Source organism: Alligator sinensis, unplaced genomic scaffold (assembly GCF_000455745.1).
Source record: "Alligator sinensis unplaced genomic scaffold, ASM45574v1 scaffold233_2, whole genome shotgun sequence".
NCBI lineage: Eukaryota > Metazoa > Chordata > Crocodylia > Alligatoridae > Alligator > Alligator sinensis.
This window is the reverse complement of record NW_005841941.1, coordinates 805,045-813,320: the sequence shown is the minus strand read 5'-3', so window position 1 is coordinate 813,320 and position 8,276 is coordinate 805,045.

Below are 8,276 nucleotides of genomic sequence, written 5' to 3'. Positions count from 1 at the left end.
AGGAATGGGTGATTTGTAACACCTCAAAGGCTAAAAAAAATGTGGGGTGGAGCCCGTGGCTGCAGCGTACACTGCCCCAAACCGGAGCCTGGCCAGACTCATGCTGCAGTCCCTCAAGAACCCAGGTAAGGCTGCTGGGGCCAGACTCCCCTACCCCACTCAGGGCAATTAGTTGCATGTGCAGCGGTGTACTTGGGGACAAGTAGCAGCAGCACAACTATGCTACTATTTGTCCCCGGGGAAACACATGTGTGCTCATGGGGATGTGCCCCTTGATTTCCAATAGAGACTCTATGCTTGAGGAAAGAAGCCTTTTCTGGGAAAAAAGTTTAAATGAAATTGCTACATTTCCCAAGAAAGACTTGGTTTTGACAAATTAGCATTTTCCAACCCCCCCAAAGAAAAACACCCCACCATACATTTTGTTAAAAATTTCATGACACCTCCTATCAATTGTTTTTTTTCCCCACCACTTATTCTATGCAATGTTGGCCTTTTCTCCTTTTTTAAACCTTGTAAAAGTGAGATGTTCGTGGCCTGGGTCTAAATGGAAATAGGGGCTTGGGATCACAAACGAGATGCTCTCAGGGAGAGAACAATGAGCATTACTACGTGTCAGAGGCTCTGCAGTAAATGCCTATGTTAACATACATAATGGTTCCTTCTGGCATTTGATTCTATGAATCAAAGGAGGAAAAATAGGATAATCTGCTTACCTACTGTGCTAATCAAACAGCCCTAAGATAAAAAAAAACCTGCAGTATAGGAGAGGCTGACATGGCCAAAAGGATGATTTTTAGAAGCAGTTGAGTGAAATATTTTAAACATTCATAGGCTGACAATTTTAGTAAATGATTGTAGAGTATATACTTTAAAGTTTAAAATGATGAGCTCAAGGTGGTGGCTGGGTTATTTTAACTCTTGCAGAAATCTGCAATTAAATGTTGGTATATATATTACATTACAGCTTCCTTGTATTCAGGCTTGCTAATCACATACAGAAAGATGACTTGCACCTTTTGAAAAATGAATTCTGTTCCAGGTCTATGCATGATCATTTTGTACCTACTTAACTCTGTTGTGTCTGCCCGGCATACAGTGGTATTAAACTACTACAGGGTTCCCTTGCTTTATGCAGGTTCTGTATGTGTGAATTCACTCTCATGTAATAGCCCTTTTTATACCAAAGATTCATTATATGCGAGGTAAATTCACTTTCATGTGATCGGTGTGGTGGAAGCCCGCAGTCAGCTGCTTTGTGTGGTGCGTTGTGGCAGTGACGCACACCAAAATATAGTTTCCTGTGTGGATCTGTGCTCCTTGCTCATTGTTTATGACACATGTTTCTGTAGTTGCCATCCCCATGATGATAGTGCCCTGTGCTTTTGTGCACTGTCTGCTGTTGGTGAATACCATAATTGTCTTGTCAGAGTGGTAGAAATGGGTCTGGGAGTCAGCATAGTCAAGGTCTTGGAATCCCTATTTGTTACATTGTAAAGTGGGTTCCCTTTATGCAAATTTGAGTTACGCGCTGTTTCCCAGAAAAGCACGTGCAGCATAAAGAGAGGGAAACCTGTACAACTCCCAGAAACCACCTGTGCTGACACATCAGAATAAACATAACCTAATAAACATATAAAGTACTAACAACACCAGTTAGCTTTACTTATAGGAACACTATCTCCACATCAGAGAATCAGCTTTCTTCTCATTAAAGCAGCAGCCCTGGGAATGATGATGACTTGAAAAATAATAGCATCATCCTTTTAGATACAGAAAAGTGACTGAACACACAAGACAGCTTGCTTAAAAATTGTATATCCCAGAGACCTGTGTATTTGGACAGTCCTGAGTCCCAGCCAGGCAGTTAGACTAAGGTGTAAACCATTGGGTTCTTTCTTCAGCTACTTCTTTAGGCTGGCCTCTGGTTGCAAGATTTATGAACAGCAGAAAGAGAAAGAAGCGCTAGCCGATGAGTTCAAGAAGGCACCAGAGCGCTTAGGTAAGTGGCATACCACAGCAGAGCCAAGAACCCTGAACTATTAATTGTTTTTTTTTAATGGGAGATACTAGAGTTATAAGAGGTTGAGAGAAGAATAAAGAATTAGGTACACCGCAGACAGCCAAGAAAAACACTTAGAAACCTCTGAGTCAGGCTTGAAGCTTTAGAGAGGAATCAAATGAAAGCTGAAATTCTGAACTGGAAAGGGAAAAATGGATGTCAGGGGAAAGATAGACAGAGGGGTTGAGAAGCAGCCAAAACAAGAGCTGTGGGGAGAAGAGCGTGAAGAAAGGGAAATCTTGGAACCGATCAACTTTGTCTACTGAGCTCACTGGAGGTGGAAAGAAGAGCAACAGTTACAGTGTGCCCATGGGGATTCAAAATCTGAAGCTATCCAGACAACACATGTGTATCTGGGGGGGGGGGCTGACATATTGCTTAAGGAAGCTGTAAACTGTGAAAGGTACAGGGGGAGGGGTTCGGATGACCAGCATATATCACTGAGGAATGAGATATTCCAAAGACTCGAGGGGAGGCAGTTTAGTTGCCTGTGGGAGGAAAATATTTCTTAAGTATCAAGGATCAGGAAAGCTTAAGTCCTAAGCACTATGTTTAGAAAAAGAGGCCAAAAGGGAAACCTGTCAGAAAGCCTTTGTTTGGGAAAATACCGTTGTAAAGTCAAATGATTCAATTTGATCGAAGTGGGGGCTTAAGTCATGGAAAACATGTATGAAGGAAGTGACACGTTTTCAGGAATACTAATTCCTCATGGCAAGAACTAAGGCCTGGCTAGGAAACAAGGTTTGATCTTTCCACATGTAAGCTAACTTGGTAACTGACATGTGGTAAAATCCTAGTGTGGAAAAGACGGTTGTAGTTTTAACATATATTAGCAGGTCAAGATAACTGTAGGGTCCCCCTAGTATTTACCTCGGGCTGCTTAGGCATGTGAAAGCGACCAATTGTCTTGTTTCCAGTAGGATTTTACCGTGTGTTAGATTACATGTGGTAACACGTTTTTTCTCCTGATGTAGGCGTATCTTAAAAGTCAACCTGATTCACATCTGCTGTAAATTCACCTGGAGCTGGAAATAAAGAACTTGGTAGAGGAAAGTGGGAATGACGACAGCAACAACAACAATAATTATAATAAACAAAAACTTTATTAGAGAAAACTCCTTTTGGAAGTGCTAAAAACCAGCTCCCTCCTTGGAGGGTTGTTTGTGTAGTCCAAACCCACAGGGGGAAATGGAAAGTGAAGAACAGATAACTACACTGCTCTGCCTATTCCTGTCCCCTCTGTGTTTAAGACAGGTAACTAGAAGTCAGGTAGAAGGCAGGGTAGTTGCACCTTATAAATTAACTACATTAGCAATACATAGCATAAGCTTCTGTAAGCAGTAGGAGTACTTACTATATAAGTAAGTTAGTAAGTGTATAACTTAAGCCACTTACTGAGAAACTTAAGTAAGCTGCCTATGGAAGCGTATGCTATGTATTTAGTTAGTCTATAAGGTGCAAATCTACCCTGCCTTTGCTCTCTGTTTAAGGCCATCTGCACTATATAGAACTCAACTGTCATGAAAATAACTGCAGGCTAGATTCTCCTACTTCTATTTGTGTTGCACAGTACCCTGTTCTGCAAAAAAACCCACTACCAAAACCAATAGAAGTACTCTTGGAGTACCTCGGGGGAGTATAGGTATCAGAATCAAGCCACAAAGGAGTAGAAGCTGACATAATTAAATGAAGTGTCCCCTTCCCAAAACCATTGACAAAAAATTCAGTGGACTAAACTCCATTCCCAGCCATAATACATCCGAGAGAGAGAGACTCTTTATGAGGTGGTGCTTAGCTGCCGTGGTAAGGGGAGTGAGAGATATGGGATTAACAGGGCTGCAGGAGGCACGTTTTTGCTCTTAGATGTTTGGCTCTTTTTGTGAAAGCTCAGCATAGGATACACTTTGGCTCCTTTAGCATGTTATCCATCGGCAAATACAAAAGTTGGCTTTACTCCACTTCCATTAAAATCTGAGCGTTTGCCAGTAAGCTAATGAGGAGCGCCTTTGAAAGTCTCACTCTTAGGTATCAATTATCCTGAAGGAATTACTACTTGATTATATTAGCTGTAAAAATGACCTAGATTGAAGTTAGGGCCAAAAATACTGGGCTCAGTATCTCTCGAAGCTGAATACAAAGGACAGATTCCTTTCTGCACCTTCATTCTTGACTCATTCATGGGAGAAAGCAGTGACTACATTGAGGTAGCACCATGCATGGAACATGGAGTCAAAACGGGAACAGCTCCTGTACAAATGTGCAGGGCTTTAAGGCAGGGCCCTTACTTTCCAACTGCCAGCTGCATTATTGCTCATCACAGTCTAGACTTTGAATAAGTAAGCAGTCTGCACTCACTCACCTCTCGCTCTTGGTGGATCACTGACACGGATACAGGAGAAACCCTTGGACACCACGAAATAAACAATGCACTCAGTCACAATGCATTCAAGACAGTGCCAAGCACTTGCAAGCCAGAAAGCATCAGGAATTTGTCCCAGTGTCACTGGTTGCATCTACTTCTCACTTTCATAAGCAACAAAGTCCCTCATCAGCACCACTAACAAACAAATAGGAAATACTGATCCATTAGAGCAGTGGTTCCCAACCTTTTTTTCCATGACCTGCAACTGGGAGTAGACCGTGGCAGCGGCGGTGGCAGTGGCAGCCCAGGGGCATGGGCAGGGGCAGGGGAGCTCCCGGCACGGGGAGCAGCTTGTCTTTTGTGTGCGACTTGTCTTTTGTGAGCGGCGTGGCCGGCATTGTCCCTGTGACCCTCATTTGGGTTGCGACCCAGGGTTGGGCTGCATTAGAGCAATATGCTTATTTAGTTTGTACATACGTAAGTAGGTGGCACTGAAACAAACAGCTTCTGATGCAGTGGGACCCTTCAAATGAACACCTTAAGCATCTTAATGTGCTCAGTGGGGAGGAGAAGACAAAGAGGGAGAGCCTTAAACTAGTGAATTTCATAAATATCACTTTTCTTTCCTAATGTCTCCACAGTGGTTTTTATTTGCATTAATGGATATTTAAAATTTTAACAGGGATAGTCCTTGCCAGAAACTGGCATTCTTTAAAGGTAGGTCAGATTTGTCAACATAATATAAACAGGCCCTTTAAGCAAAAGTAAAGACAATATAGAGGGCCAGCTATTAGACATTCTCCCCTAAATTTTGGTCTTTCTGATCATGATGGCTACCAGGCAGTTCCCAAGGTATGAATCAGGGAAGCACAGAGCTTTAATTTTAAATTTTAAATTTTAAATTTTTCTTTTATTTACACCCTTTCATTGTAACGCTTCAAATTTCCATTGTGCACAAAATCTGTCCTGATATAGCTAAGCCAGAATTCTCAGAAGAGATGAACGCGCACAGTAGGAATCAGGTTTTAAAAGCTCAGTTCCCAGTTGGACTCAAGAAAGCAGCCATGTTTTCAACAATGCTTAGTGCATTGAGTTGCAGTGGATTTTGAATGCATTTGAAAGTCTGGCCTACAGATCAGTTGGCAAGTCTACATGAGACACTACATCGCCATAGTGATGAGCTACGGCGATGTAGCATCGGCGGGCACAAACCATGACACCGAAGCTACATCGCCGTAGCTCATCACTATGGCAATGTGGTGTCTAAAAATAACTGTGTGCTGGTGGTACTGCACAGTACCAAATGCACAGTCCTGGGCACATGTAGACATGCCCAGTGAGGAATAGCTGAGTTCTTTTTGAAAATCTGGTCCTTTTTTCTGATTTCACAACTAAATTTGAGTGTAAATTCAGGATTTTGTGCCTGAGAGAAAGCATTCTTCTTGAAGAAGCACAGTTTGCAATGGGGATGGTATGTATTCATTCTTCCCTTGAATGATACTTGAACAAAATGGTTGTGGATATTTTATTTCTTACATACTGTGTGCACCATGAATGCCCCATTGTGAATCCCCATAAAAGATACAGAATGTCTTTAAAAAATGAGTCAACAAACCCGCACAAGTCTTGATGAAAATGCATCCCAGTCAGACAGGTCTGGATTCCATAACTATAAAGGTGTTTTATTTCCTGGAATGCTGACTTCAAAGGGCAGATTTTCAAGACAAATAGCTGTTTTTTTCATTTCTCTGGAGAAATCATAAGATGTGATTGACAATTAAGATCCGAAAAAGATTTGATGGGCAAAAGATCAGGAAATAAATCTCCCCACACCACAAGTACAGGGCCATTATCAAAAGCTATTCATCCCAGCTCAGCACTGCTAGAGATCGCATACTTTGGAGCCTAATTTAAGGTTTCTGATTTTTTTTCTCAGTACTGCTAGTGTAGGGTGAAGGAAATCAGGCTCAGTATTTTTCTGGCTACAAAACCCCCTACAGCTCCAAGATGAAAGAACAGACACTGAGCCAAGTCCCCTGAAGGTGGCACAACTGAGGTATAAGTAACAACTTCCATGGCTGGCTTTAAGCTGTCTGTACCTAAGGCATGCTTTATCGCAGGGGAATAAGAAATATTAACATCTTTTGGAGTCTTCCAATGGGAAGCAGCTACAGAACACGTATATTCTGGAAAAATGCATCACATAAGACTGTTTTTTAAGTAACATGATTTCTTTCCCTTAGAGTGGACAAGGAAAGTCATTTGTCAACATGTCTGCAACTATGACTCACCTTGTAAATGTTAACCTGTTTTTCAACAGCACCATCTCTATGTTACTCGTACCCAGGGTTTCAGTCTTGAAACACCATCTTCTGAAGGGCATTAGTGCACAGACCCCCATTTCTATGCCCAGCTACTGCAGGCAGATGGAAAAGAACGCTGTTAAGTTCTCTGAGATACATGTACAAAAGGTGGTTTCCAAATATGCATCTACACAAATTGCATCCACATCCAACGGAGGCCCTTGAAACATACAATCACCTAAACATGCAATGTCTCACCCTTCCAGTGATTCCTGAACCGAATCTGACATAAATGAATATTTTACTACAGACCATTTTTCTTGAACCTCAACATACACAAAACTACTTTAGTAACAACAATGCTTACCAGTTTATGTCTCACAGAAGCTGAACTGTATGGCAAGCACTGTGTTTATGCAACCAGGCAATTTTCTTTCACTAAAGAAGCCAGAGTGGGGATGAATCTGAAGTCTGGTTTCACCTCCAGCTCCCCCCAAAGTTCAATTTTGGATCTGATCTTTGGTTTCAAAGCTGGTTGCATATGGATCTTAATACCTTATTTACTCACATATTACATGCACCTTTCCCCTAAAAAGTAGCAACTAGAAATGGGGGCATGCATCTTAAGCAAACAAATGAGTCTGGGACAGATTGAGAGGGTGTGGTGGTGCAGTTGCATCTCCCATTAATTCTCCTCCGTTCCTGACATGCATGGGAGCAGAGGACCTAATCGTGCAAAAGCCAAGTTGCCCAGCCCCTCTTCTTAAGCTGAGTAGGCAGCGAGCACCCCTGGTATTAGGGGTGTGTGAAGCGGCCCATATTCAATTCAGATTCAGCTCAATTCAGGGAACACTGATTCGATTAGTTGATTTGGATCACTGTCCCAGTTCGATTCAGCCAAATCTGAATCTGAAGATTTGGTGCTGATTTGGAGAATCAGTGACTCGGCCATAGACACAGCTTTAAATGTTTTTTCTACATACCTCGAGGTACCAGGCACAGCTTGTGAATGCTGAGATGGGGGGGGTAGAGTGTCCCACAGGAGCATGGGGGGACCCCCCCGTGTGTTTGGCGATGGACCCCCACCTGCACCCCCCCCAGCTTGGTGATTGGCTGCAGGGGGACCCCGGGTGCCCACCCAGATCCAGGAGGCAGCAGTTGCTAAGCCGGGGGGGGGACCCTTACACGCTTCACCACCAAATGTGCAGGGGACCGTCCCCTGTGGTCCCGTGGGATGCTCCATCTGCCCCACAATTTCAGCATTCACAAGCCACCTGATACCATGAGGTATGTAGAAAAAACATTTAAAGCTGTGTCTATGTCTGAATCATTGAATCTCTCTGAATTGATTCAGAAGGTTCCGATTCGATTCAGAGAGATTAAAGGGTCCTCTGATTTGATTCAAAATTGAAGATTTGGCTACTGAATTGGGCCGAATCTCCGCTGCATGGAATAAGCAACCAAAGCTTCACACAGCCCTACCTGGTATGTCCTGCAGCTAGCCAGTTAACAGGGTAGCTACAGTTATTTTTGCTTCCCTACCCTATTG